At 33.8% G+C, this 13,583-nt stretch overlaps 1 pseudogene; it reads left to right on the forward strand.

Moving 5' to 3' along the window:
- The first annotated feature begins 12,289 nt into the window (after positions 1-12,289).
- LOC105783408 (putative GEM-like protein 8) lies at positions 12,290-13,100 on the forward strand (annotated as a pseudogene).
- Positions 13,101-13,583: the final 483 nt, after the last annotated feature.

Raw genomic sequence — 13,583 nt, forward strand, 5'->3', positions numbered from 1 at the left:
TAATAACAAAATTAGAAAATGAATAAAAGAAATATAATATCATATCTATAGTTGTCATCTTTCTTACTTATCCTACTAGTATGCAATATTACTAACAATCTGATCTAATGTCGGAACATTCCTGACAACAACGCCAATAATTTGCCTACGCCTTGATGTGCATGCGTCAGAGCTTTAAAAATTTCAAAGTAAAGATTTAAAATTAAATGCGGTATCTACAAATGTACAGGTCAAATTGTAATGTAGTTTTTTTATTTACAACAAAACAATTTGAAAGTATTTCGAGGATCGTACCCAAGGAAATTTGGCTAAATTAAATTGATAATACAAACTACACCCTAAATAAGTCTAAATATTACTTGCGTCAAATTCATAGTATGGAAAAATCAAAATAATTCGATTGTAGAATAAAATAACAGAAAAGAAATACCAAAATAAAAAATAAATTAAACAAGTAGAAGGGTGAACCACTTCCATGCTCATGATTAACCTGTGTCTAGGGTTTTTTACTAATTAGCTAATAATTAACCTAATTAATTCCTTTTAGTCTATAACATAATTAACTGATGTACTTAGCTTTCTTACCTTTCGACCTGATTAACTTCAGGAGTCACCATACCACTTGTTGTAGCCAAGTAGGAACGAAAGTTGGTCAACTACCTTCGATCATCAATATTTTCCAACTTCAACACATTTTCAACACCCTAGACTCTAATCTATTCTCTCCTCATTCGATCTTGAAAAAATTTGATTTATCCAATAACATAACATGATTGTCGTACGTCGCCCTAATATTAGAGAGTAACTAATCGTAGAAATCAGCCATTGCTATATTCTACCTTTGACAATCTTCTTCATACAACTTATAACATTCCTTACCTAGCTTAAGCTTATCAAGAGGCACAAATTCTGAAGCTAGTGAATAGTTAGGTTTGAGAGCTCTCAGCTCTCACATACCTTCCTCTTACGGCAAAGTGATCTTGAGGCATTGCTCTATTAGGTCTTCTTCAAACATGGCTAGAGTCTCCTCCTCTCTAATGGCTAGCTCATTCAGCTGGAAATCTAACAGGCTGAGGAAACTGACATCTTCAAGGGTCTACTCATGAAAGGCCCTTCTTTCAATCCTGCACAGACGATGAGTCTCATTCAAAAACTCAACACCTTCCTGCAATTTCAACCAGGCACAGAACCTGAAATTTTGCTTGCAAGTACAAGTACCCTGGGTTTGCCACCACCCATTGGACTTACCCTTTTGGATATGGTAGGTGAAAAATGTTGGATTCTGTATGAAGAAATGATTGAAGTAGAAGCAAAAGATCAAAGAAAAAATAGGAGAAAGATCAACTTCTTGATCAACTATTTCATTAAATTAAAAACTAATATATGTTTTACAATAACAAATAAGCTTAAATAAGCTAATAATAAAAAAATAATTACAACTTGGCTTAATCTTCATACAACTTGCTTCCTCATTAGCTGATTTTAGTATAATCAGCAACCAAAACGTCTAATAAAAAAATTAATGTTTCAGTGTAAGTTGGCAAGTTGGAAACCTGTAGAGTAAGGAGCTCACAGGTATGGTGAGCCTTTATGCCTGGTGAGTTCGCAGTCTTGGTGAGGTCATTGTTTCTGTGAGCTCACAGTTTTGTAGAGCTTACACGTTTGGTAAACTAGCGGTCTTGTGATGTGCGTTTGCCAGTGCATGGATGGTCATTTCACAACAGTGCTCCTTGACCTCTACGTTGTGAACCCCAGTATCATAACTCAGCTTTTCAAACCTCATCTTCCCAATAGGTTTTGTTAGAATACCGGCCAATTGTTCTTGTGAAGTACAATGAACCAAGGTTACTTCCTTGGTTTGCTCCACTTCTCTAACAAAGTGATACTTGATTTTAAAGTGTTTTGTTCTTTTATGGAACACTGGGTTTTTTACAATTGCAATAGCAAATTGAATATCACATTTTATCTATTTTGTTTCTCCTTATTTTACATTCAAATCATTCAACAGTTTCCTTAACTAGATAGCTTGATTCACAGTTGTTGCAGTTACAACATGCTCAGCTTCAGTAGTTGACTGCGCCACTGTTTCTTGCTTCTTTGAGCTCCAACAAAACACACTCGATTCTAGAGTAAATAAGTAACCTAAGGTAATCTTCATGTCTTCAGTAGACCCAACCCAATCACTATTTGAATAACCAAGTACTTGACCTTTTTAGTCCTCATAAACTATACTCTATGATCTAGAGTTCCTCTTATGTATCGTAGAACCATTTTTGTTGCTTTGTAGTGGTTCACATTGTAGCAATGCGTGTACCTTGACAATAGACTTACAACAAACATTATGTCAGGTCTGGATGCAGTCAAGAAAAGTAGACTTCCCACTAAGCTTCTGTAGCTTGTTTCATCAACCTTCTCCACATCTTCATTACTACTGAGCTTCTCACCTTGAGCAATAAAGGAGCTCGCAGGTTTACAATTCTCTATACTATATCTTCGCAAATTTTTTATTATGAACCCCTTTTAGTTTATGAAGATTGCATTGCGAGCTTGTTTAACCTCCAGACCGAGGAAGTATGTCATTTCACCTAAGTCTGGCATTTCAAGCTTTTATTGCATATGGTTCTTGAATACAATCACTGGTTCATTGTTGCTACCAATCATAAGTAAATAATCAACATATAATGAAATAATGAAGAGTATTTTGTTACAATTTTTCTTCACGTATAATGTTTGTTCAAACCATACAGTGCTTTGTGCAGTTTATACACTTTGGCCTTGCACCCAAGTACTGTGGACCCTTGTAGTTGTTCGACATAAATCTCTTCCTTTAGAAAGCCATTCAAGAATGCTGAATTTACATCCATTTGATGTATCCTCCAACCATTTTGAGCTATAAGAGTTATTAGCAGCCTTATGGTGTCTAACCTTGCAACAGGGACAAAGGTTTCAGTGAAGTTTACTTTATATTACTGGCTAAACCCCTTTACAACCGAACTCGCCTTATATCTGTTGATTGATCCGTCAGGGTTCATTTTGGTTCTGAATACTCATTTAACACCAATCACTTTCTAGCGAACCGGTCTATCTGCCAACTTTCATGCCTTATTTTTGTTGATCATGGTGATTTCATCTTTCATGGATGTTCGCAATTTAGCTTCTTAAGCTGCTTCTTCAAAAGTGGCTGGTTCCAACTTCGCCAGATTACACTGTTGATAGATTTCAGTGATGGACCTGGTTTCTTGTACTAGTTTTTCATCGACTGTATCATTTTTAGTTTGGTCCCTAGTGGCTCACAGATCAATTTTTGGATCCATCTGTTTACACTCTCCTCCTCTATTGCAGTCTAATTCTAGATTATTCTTTCATCAAACTTCAGATCTCTACTTATGATCACTTTCTTGGTGAAATAATTATAGATTCTATATCCTTTTTTAACACTGAAATATCCAACGAATATCCTTGGTTACGATCTATTGTCTAGCTTGCTTCTTTTCTCTTCTAAAACATGAACAAAACAAGTGCAACCAAATACTCTTAAGTGTGAAATAGATGGTTTAAAACCATACTAGGCCTCAAATGGTGTTTTCCCTTCAACAACTTTAGTAGGTAGTCTGTTTAGCAAGTAAACAGCAATGTTTACTACTTCTGCCCAAAATTCATTTAGTAGCCTACTTTCAAACAACAAGCAGCGAGCCATGTTTATTATAGTTCTATTTTTTCTTTCACTTACTCCATTCTGCTGTGGAGTGTACACATTACTCAATTGATGATGAACACCAGACTCTTCAAAGAATATTTCAAACTTCTCTAAGGTGTATTCTGCCCCATTGTCTAATCTTACCATTTTGAGCTTACGGTCACTTTGGTTCTCAACCATGGCTTTAAATTTGAAGAAAGTTTCAACCACCTCGAATTTGTTCTTTATGAAGTACACCCAATAGAACCTTATATTGTCATAAATAAACAAAACAAAGTACATATTTCTATTTGACAAACCTGTTTTCATGGGTCCGCAAATGTTAATATGTACCAAGTGTAATTTTTCAATGGCTTGCCATGCTGTATTTGTAGGAAATGGAGACCTCACCTATTTTCCAAGCTGGTACACTTCGACACACATCTTCATGATCAGCCATGTTTGATAGGTTTTCAACCAGGTTATTCTTGAATGTATGACTTAAATATTTGTAGTCAACATGTCCCATCCTTCAAAGCCATAACTTGGTTTCATCTAGCGAGTTGGTATATGCTACTGAATTTGCTAAGTTCCAGTTGACAGCAAAGCTTCTATCAACCATTTTGTTGAAATGAGCTCGTATCCATTTGGATCAAGGATTAAACATTTATTGTCTTTGAATACCACTAAATATTTTTTCTCAAGCAATTAACCTACACTCAGTAGATTTTGATCTACGTTAGGAACTAAAAGAACATCTGTGGCAAGTTTAGTGTCTGATGGAGTTTTAACCAAAACATCTTATTTTCCTACTACTTCAATGTACTGGTCATTTCAAACTTTCACCTTGGAGTAGAACCTTTTGTCAATGCTTTTGAAGATGCTGACATCTATAATTATATAACTTGTACAACCACCGTCAACCAACCAATTTTTTCTTTCTTTGTTGGAGGGTTCACATGGTGCCGCGAACTTGGCTTCACATATGAGTTCGTAAGGTTCAACGAACTGGTTTTTGCATGAGGCTGTAAACATCAACTATCTTGATTGCTTCTACAGTTTCTGCCTGAGTATTTTGTTGTTGTGCATTTCCCTTATTCTTGCACACCTTTTCTTCATGGCCAAACTACTTGCGATTTTTGCATTGGGCATTAGGTCTGAACCAACAGAATTTCTCAAGATGACCCAACTTCTTGCAATGTTAACACGATGGATATTTTTTCTTGCCACTATTTTTTTTTTACTTTTCTTTCTTATCTAAACAACTCTTTTTTTTTCTTTCTAACTTAAAGAGCTCACACTTCTCTATTTATGGCTTAAAAAGCTCCTTCAACATGCATTTCTTCTCTACTTTCCTTTCTTTGTTCTAAAGCATACAAAACATTGATTAGTTCTAAGAGCGAGATAGTTGATATATCCCTTGAGTCTTCCAGTGAGGATATCTTTGATTCGTATCTCTCAGGAAGTGTGGTAATCACCTTCTCAACTACCCGATTATCTGCGAATTGGTCCCCTAGCAGACGTATCTGGTTCACCACTACCATGATTTGATCTGAATATTGCTTCACAGTCTCAACTTCCTTCATCTTGAGGTTTTCAAAATCTCGTCTAAGATTTATCATCTGTTGCTGCATTGTCTTCTATAAACCCTAGAACTCCTCATTGAGCTTATCCCAAGCTTGTTTGGGAGTATCACATGTCATGATTCTTGTAAAGATCACATCTGAAACACCGTTTTGTAGGCAGGACATTGCATTGTGTTTTTTTGGCACATTTTTCACTGTGTTGTTTCATTTGAACCAGTTTAGGATTTGGTCTCAACACTGGTGGTTCTATTTTAGCATTTACAACCTCCCAAAGATCAAAAACTTGATGATATGTTTTCATTTTTACTACCCATATATGGTAGTTTTCACCTGTAAAAATAAGGGGTGGTGGTTGTGTAAAGCTTGCTAAATACATTTTTATGGAAACAAACCCTCACAGATAAATGGCTCTAGATACCAATTGTTGAATTTTTTACAAATAAATTATTGAAACAAAAGTAAAAGATCAAAGAAAAAATAGGGGAAAGATCAACTTCTTGATCAATTGTTTCATTAAATTAAAAACTAATATATGTTTTATAATAACAAATAAGCTTAGATAAGCTAAAAATAATAATAAATTAATTATTGTCGAAACCATTTTTTTGAAATTTGAAAAATGGGTATCGATTTTAAAAATAGAAATGGGAGTCAACACCGATCTTTTATTGAGGTGTGATTGGCTTACCTTGAAAATAATTTTGGTCTACGAAATTTGAGAAAATAGGTTCGGGAGTCGGTTACGCACAAGGAAGGGTTAGCACCCTCGCAACGTCCAAAATTAGTATCGAATTAATTGTTTGATGTCTTAGTGTCGAGAATTTGAAAAGATTTTAAAATACGATCCTTTGAAAAGAAAATTTTAAAAATCGAATTGGAAAATAAGACCTACCCACCTAAAGAAATAAATCGTCGCACTCAGTGAGTTAGAGTGCAACGATTCAATTTTCGGAGTTAGATTCGTCCTTTTAAATTTTTAAAAAATTCATATGTTTTGAGAAGGATATTTGGTTACTTTGGTCAATCGAGAAATCAAAACCCAGTAAGTTAGGGTTCAGTTTTCTTAAAATTCCTAAACATCAAATATTGCCTTTATTTTAAAATAGAGATAACAAAATGTCAGATCCAGTAAGTTAGGATCCAACATCTTGAAATCTTAAAAGCTTTATTTTATCAATTGTATGGTTTGAATAAAATGGGTACTTGATGATGTAAACTCGTTAAGAAGAATTGAAGCCCAGCAAGTTAGGGCACAATTCTCTCGAGAGCTCGTAGACACCAAGCCCCTTTTAGGAATTTTGAAATAAGATGATTATAATGCTTTTGTAAAACATTATTTTTAAAACCAATATGGTATAATTGAACACCAATGTACAATGTAATAGTATAACTAGCAATCTAATCATACACAAAATATTAAGCAAACAATAGGTAAATTCAAACAAGAATAGCAACAATAATTTTAAGCACATTAGGCAAATACCAAGATTAACAAATGAAAATTAAAAGAATTAATAATCAATTTCAAAAGACACATTAAGGTAAAAATATGTCATCCCAACAATGATTTAAAAAGTAACAATACATTTGAGTCTAGGAGTAGATTTAAAAGAAAATTAAGAATGATGTTAAATAAAATAACTTTATTTGAATGAATTTTGAAGTGAACATTATAAAATGTACAAGCATGGAACTAGAGTAAATATTTCATAAGCATATTGTAAATAATACATAATAATGTACATTGGAATGAATGAAATATTGGAACATTTTGAATAAGTAGATTACATAGAAATTGGTTTAAAGGAATATAACTTGAAATCATTGATAGATTATACACATTAAATTATTATAAAATAATATTATATAATAGGAACACATGATAAAATATGGATGTATCGTAATGAAACAATGTTTTAATAATAATATAGCAAATAAAAAAAACAATGCATGACGACAAATCTAAAATATTAAAACAGAGAATTTGATTTAAAAATAAAATAAATAAACAAAATTGAATGCCCTTTTTACAAAAAAATTAAAGTCATGAAATATACTAATAATAAATACGAAAAGAGGTAAGTAAAAGATATATAAAAATATAAAACAAAAAACAAAAAGAATACTAGAAAATGCTAAAAATTATAAAATTAAAAAAAATACTAAACTAATAATGAACAAAACAAAAAAGGGGTTAAATTAAAATCAAGATTTCTGAAGGTTTGTATTTGCAATCGATTCAAAATCCAGGGACCAAAACAGCAATTAGACGCACAGATCCAGATATTTAAAATCAAACATGGGAAACAGCACCGTTTGAACGTGGATCCATTTGGAATCGGAACCAAATATGCGGTATAAATTAAAAAAAAATTGAAACAAACCAAACTGAAGCAATACAAAACAAAGGAGGACTGATTGCGCAAAAAGACCAACGAGCGAAAGTGCAGGGATCCTTCCCGGGTCGGGTCACCTGCGCGAGTTATAGGGCCAATACAGCACCGTTTTGAGGCTACTGAGAAAGGCCTCAAACGGCGTCATTTTCCTCATTATAAAAATGAAAAAAAAAAGACCTAAATCAGCAACCCTCTACCATTTTCTGAAACCATAGCCGCAACCTTCCTTCCCTTCCCTACTATTTGAGCACTCCGCCACTTTTCAGCCTCAGAATCCTTGCCCGAGCTCTGATCATGACGAAGCAACAAGGATTCCAGGCGTTATTAAGGTACCTCACTTTCTCCTTTTGTTGTTTAGTATATAGAAAAAAATGAATGAAAAGAAACGGAGAACAACACAAAAAAGAGAAAAGAAAACTGCAAATCACCTTCCAAATCCTTTTTTGCTTTAGATTCCTCTGAATATTTCTGATTTTTGTATTCAAATGTGTGTGTGTGTGTTCGTAACAAAGAAACAAAAAGAGACAAAACAGTGAAAAACCAAAAAAGAAAACTTCAAATCTTCTGTTTTTGTATTTTCGTATCGATATTGTGTAAAAAAAATCCTCTTTTACAAATCTTGATGGCTTTTTATAGCCGGAAAAACAAAAGAAATCCCTCTATATTTTTTGTTGTTATCCTCTGGCTTTTTCTACGCTTTCTTCTTTGGTTCGTTGTGCAGTCTTGCACGGAGGTGCGCGTGAGTGGCGATGGTACGATTGCGACTTGGTGGCTTCTTTGGAGCGGCGGTGAGGCGTCATGAGGCTCATGGGGCCGAAGGAAAGCCCTAGTGGCTGCGGCGCTGGAGGCTCACCCTAGCTGCTAGGGTTTCTGCTTGGGTTGAAATTTGGGCCGTATAATTGTTGGGGCTAGTCCAGTTTAGGTTTGGGTCAATGGGTTTGGGTTGTAACCGGGTTTAGAATTGTATTTTGGGTTTGCTTGTTGTAAAGAAAAGACTGGACATTTTATTATTATTTATTTTTATTTTTTTGGGTTTTAATTTTGGGCTCGGGCCGGGCAAAATTTGGGCATTACAGCTATAACTTAGGTTAATATTCATACAACTTGCTTCTTCATTGACTGATTTCAATCTAATCAGCACCCAAAACGTCTAATCAAAAAATCATTATTTTTTCAATGCAAGTTGGAAACTTGAAGAGTTAGGAGCTCGCAGGTATGGTGAGCTCACTATTTTTGTAAGCTCGCATTTTGTAGAGCTCGCACATTTGGTGAACTCGCAGTCTTGTGATGTGGGTTTGTCAGCGCATAGATAGTCATTTTGCAACAAAAACTTTATTGCCAGACTCTTCCATGAAGATCTTCACTGTATTCAACACTGTGTTGAAAGACTGGGTGATTTGATCTGGGGTCCATATGGCAATGGGAAAAGCTTCCTGGGCGATTGGAGCTAGACATTCGATCAGAGGAGCAGCATGATCAATGATAGGACGAAGGGGAGGACTTGACGTGTAACTTCTTCGGTCATAACGAAGCGTGAGAGACAAAGAGAGAAGAGCGAGTACCTACAAAAGAAAGGAAACAAAACAAAGGAAAAGAAAATAAAAACACGAGAAACAACACAACAAAGAACGAAAGTGTTAGAATGGAAAGGGAAAGCGCAAAGACTGATTAGGGATGTGAAATAAATAGACGTAATAGTTGCAAATGAAAAGTTATAAGTGACCAAAAGTTATATCACTTGCTAATTAACCAAGAGCTATCATATTTCATCGTCATGATTTATGTTTTTTTAAATTCAAAAATTATATCACTTTATGTTAGAGTTGTGACACAAATTCTTATTGAAATAAAGGTACGGTACAGGCTGCACAAGAAGAATCCGTATAGAAGTTTACTTCCTCTGTTTTATATTGATTTGAATAAGGTGTTTTAACCTTATTGCATTACTTTTATTAGATGTTGATTACAATAAAGTTTTTAAACCTATAAATAGACGCAATCTGTACTCTTTGTAATCATTCGAATTCGACATAGTGAATTTTATTATCATCTGCCCGTGGTTTTTTTCCCAAAAGGGTTTCCACGTAAAATCTGTGTGTTCTTTTTTTCTCTCTTTTCTTGCTATTATCGTCATTCTATTTTTACACTTTATTATTATTTATTATGTGTTTTTATGAAGAGACATGAGAACTCCTATAAATAAGAGTCAAATTTCATTTGTCTGATACACTAGAAAAACACATTAAAAGTTCTTTTCTATTCTTCCATCATCTTTTATCTTCCTAGATTCTTCTATAAAGAATTACTTTGAATTTTCTTTATAGAATTTGATATACTTGCTATTCTCCAATTCAGTGCTCAGTGGATTGTTTCCGTCGGTGCAAAACGTAGACAAACATTGAGCTTCATTGTATCCTTGAGTTTTATTTACTAGTAACTCTTTTGTACACCATAAAATAGATGAGGGCGAATAAAAACTTAAAGAAAATTGCATTGTATGTCTTGAAACCTTTATTAATTTTTGATAAATTCATTGATATACAAACCAACAATGTTAAATATGGAAAATTTATGGGCAGGCAGCATTTGGCACATTAAATCCATTCTCCGTTAGAATTAGAATAGTCAATGCTCATAATTTTAAAGTATAAAAAGTTATTTTGCTATTATGAGCAGCATATCTAAGAACACTTCAGATCATTTGGTTTTTCAGTTAGTAGGTAGCCGGACAGGTGGTCAAGATCATGATAATAACACGGAAAACTTATAATATATTCGTATCCGCTCTCGTGCCTAAGTCTGACTAATATAGTTAATGCAACCCAAGAATGAAGTGCTAAAGTATTTTTGCATTCTTCCCAAAAATATGTAAGCTTTTTATACCAAAGATTTTTGCATCTATATTTGTGGGAAATTGAAGTTCTGTGTAGTGAACTTTTAGGGTTCTGAAAACGACTAAAAAGAACAAATGTGTCATCTTAAACTTGGTTGAATTCATTGAAACGTTGGACACTTAAAGTCATCATGTCATGTGGCGAATGGTACTGATGTGACCATGATGTGGCAGTTGTTTTTGTAGCAAACATTAAAAGTAACAATGTCATCTTATGGTCTATTTATTCTGTTTTCTTTTATGTTAAGCAAAAGCTTTATCATCCATAGTTTAATGACTGATTTTGGGGGCACTGGAAAGCAAGTTGAGGCAAATCTTTAATCTGCATGGCCTATTGCCCATTCATTTCCACCTCAGATTACAAATTGAAAGATAAAACAGAGTGCTAAAAAAATAAGCACATTAAAAGTTGCTTGGTTAGGTTGCCTCTTTTCTTTGACCAATTAAACTATATATATATATAGGTAAAAACCAATTAAGCTCTATTTTATTGCCTTTTAAAAGGAGGTTTCTCCTTGTCATAATTAGAAGTTTCTTAAGTTCGCTTATCAGTTCTGTATGATCCTTTGCCTGGTTGAAGGAGAACAAAAAGGCACAGAAAATGATCATCAGTGCAATCCTTGATTTTTAAATGATCAAATGGTTAAAAAGAAGATTTTAGTTGTTTAAAATTAAATTCCAGAATTACTGTTAGCATTAAACTCCAGAGTGAACATTGGGTTTAGTCCGATTTGTACATGCCGTCAATCTTAAAAGGTATTCAACAAAGTTGGAACTCCAATCTTAGCATTTGCATTCCCTTTATCTCCAAACTGCATTTCTTTTGTTAAAAAAAAAAACCCTTTTATTGACATTGTAAAATTATGTGTAACACCAAATTTTACTCCTTAAGATTGAAAAAAAAAAAAACTTGAAAGAATCCCCCAACAACATTGGAGAGACCTACCAGTTGAGTTCTCTATAACCAGTTAAAAAGGTAAGAAGATAAGTGGATATGAAAGTTGATGTCACATGGCTCACTGCATATTATCATATCTTTTCACCACGCAATTTGTTGGGTTATTGAGGTGGCTCATTTGTTTCCCCAAATCTGTATCTTAGGATTAAAGCAATAGCAGACATCAAAAAGCTACAATGCCACCTCAGAAAACTTCAAATCCACATTCTCTTGCACTCACAACATGAGAAAAAAAAGGGTAAGCCATGATGTCTGTTAGGATCTTTTCTCATTCCAAAAGGTTGTCTCAACTAATCAGCTTTTTATTATGTATGTTATTCATGCAATCTTAAAGAAACACTTAATCATGTCATCATCTTTTACATCTATATGCTCTTCTTTTTAGTCTTTTTTGATGAGCAATAGGTGACTCATGCAAACTAAAAGTTTGATTCAGCCACCATATCTGTATCCCTTTAAATACCGTTTCCCAATTCCAAAGATTCGTTCATCAATCATCACAGATACTACATAAAAAGAAACCTCCTTGATCATATTTCTATTTCATTAAACAGAAGAAAAAATTGAAGAGCCAGATACTTAAACAAGTCATTGGAGTTCAATGAAATCAACAATGTACCAAGTCGAGCGAACGCCGAGAAGATACTTACCAGATTCCGCCGGCCAGTATCGGGTTCCATCATGTGCTGGAGGGTCTAACATATTTAGAATAGTGAAGATTATTTAGTACTAATGTAAGTTTTGGGAATTTCAGGCAAAGGAAACTTCGTAATTAAAAGGATGAACAAGCTTGGGAAGAAAGCTGATGTTTCGCACATGGAGTCCGAGAACATGGTATGAACTCAACCACTCTAAAAGTCTTATCATATATATATGCATGTATGTACGTATGTGAAAACTGAAGTAACTTTTTGAAACTGTGAAGGGGAAGTTGAGTTTGGGGGCAAAAATTGTTCAAGTAAGAGGAGGTGGAGAAGATTTTCAAACAATTGTTTAGTGTTAGAGAAGGGGAGAAGCTGTTGAAGGCATGCCAATGCTATTTATCTTCAACAGCAGGTCCCATAGCTGGTTTACTTTTCATCTCTTCTCAAAAGGTTGCCTTTTGCAGTGACAGAGCAACCAAAATCGCTTCTCCTAATGGAGAATTGGTCAGAGTCCATTACAAGGTTAGCATATATTTCATCTGTTTTCCCCCTCTCAGACAGCATAACTTTGCACCCTTCAATTCTCATGTTGTTGTATATCGATTTTGGTGCAGGTTCCAACTCCACTTGAGAAAATAAAGGGACTGAATGAGAGTGAAAACATGGAGAAACCATCACAAAAGTACATGGAAATTGTGACGGTGGATGATTTTGAGTTCTGCTTTATGGGGTTCTTGAATTACCAGAAAGGTTTCAAGTACCTTCAACAAGCAATTATCTCTAAAAGACTACTTTATGATGATGCATTACAAGTTACTTTCTACGTGCCACATAAGAGAAGAATAATGGGACAAAATTCATACATAGTATAGTATACATATATAATGAGATTGGAGATCAATACTCAAAGATTTAAAATTAAAGGAAATTTATTTTTGATATTTTTTCGATGTGGATTTGCCAGATTGGATGTTAAAGTTTTAATTGAAAATACATCTCGCTTCCAAAAATTCAAACTTTAACTAAAAATCTGCTCAATTTCTATATTTGCTTAAAACGTATCCAAAGTTTCATTATTTTAATACATTAAAAATATGTTATGTTACTTGCCATAAAAGTAAATGTGATTTTTAACCATTTTAATCACCAATATTTTTCTCTTTTCAAAGTATTGCCTAATTTACAAAAATTCTACCATACGTGAAAAAGAATGTGGTAATGTAATAATGGGTAAACTATCCAAATAGTTATTCTAAAATTACTTTATTTCTATTTTGGTCACTTTAAACTTTTTGTATCAAATATAATATTGTCATTAGTAAGTATTTTATTTTGGTCATTGTTCCGTTAAAAGCTAACTAAAATGCCACGTTTTCATTGTTCTTCCAATTCTGTATATAATTAAACATTTCAAAAATTAATTATAAACT

This window comes from Gossypium raimondii, chromosome 13 (genome assembly GCF_025698545.1).
Source record: "Gossypium raimondii isolate GPD5lz chromosome 13, ASM2569854v1, whole genome shotgun sequence".
NCBI classification, from domain to species: Eukaryota; Viridiplantae; Streptophyta; class Magnoliopsida; order Malvales; family Malvaceae; genus Gossypium; species Gossypium raimondii.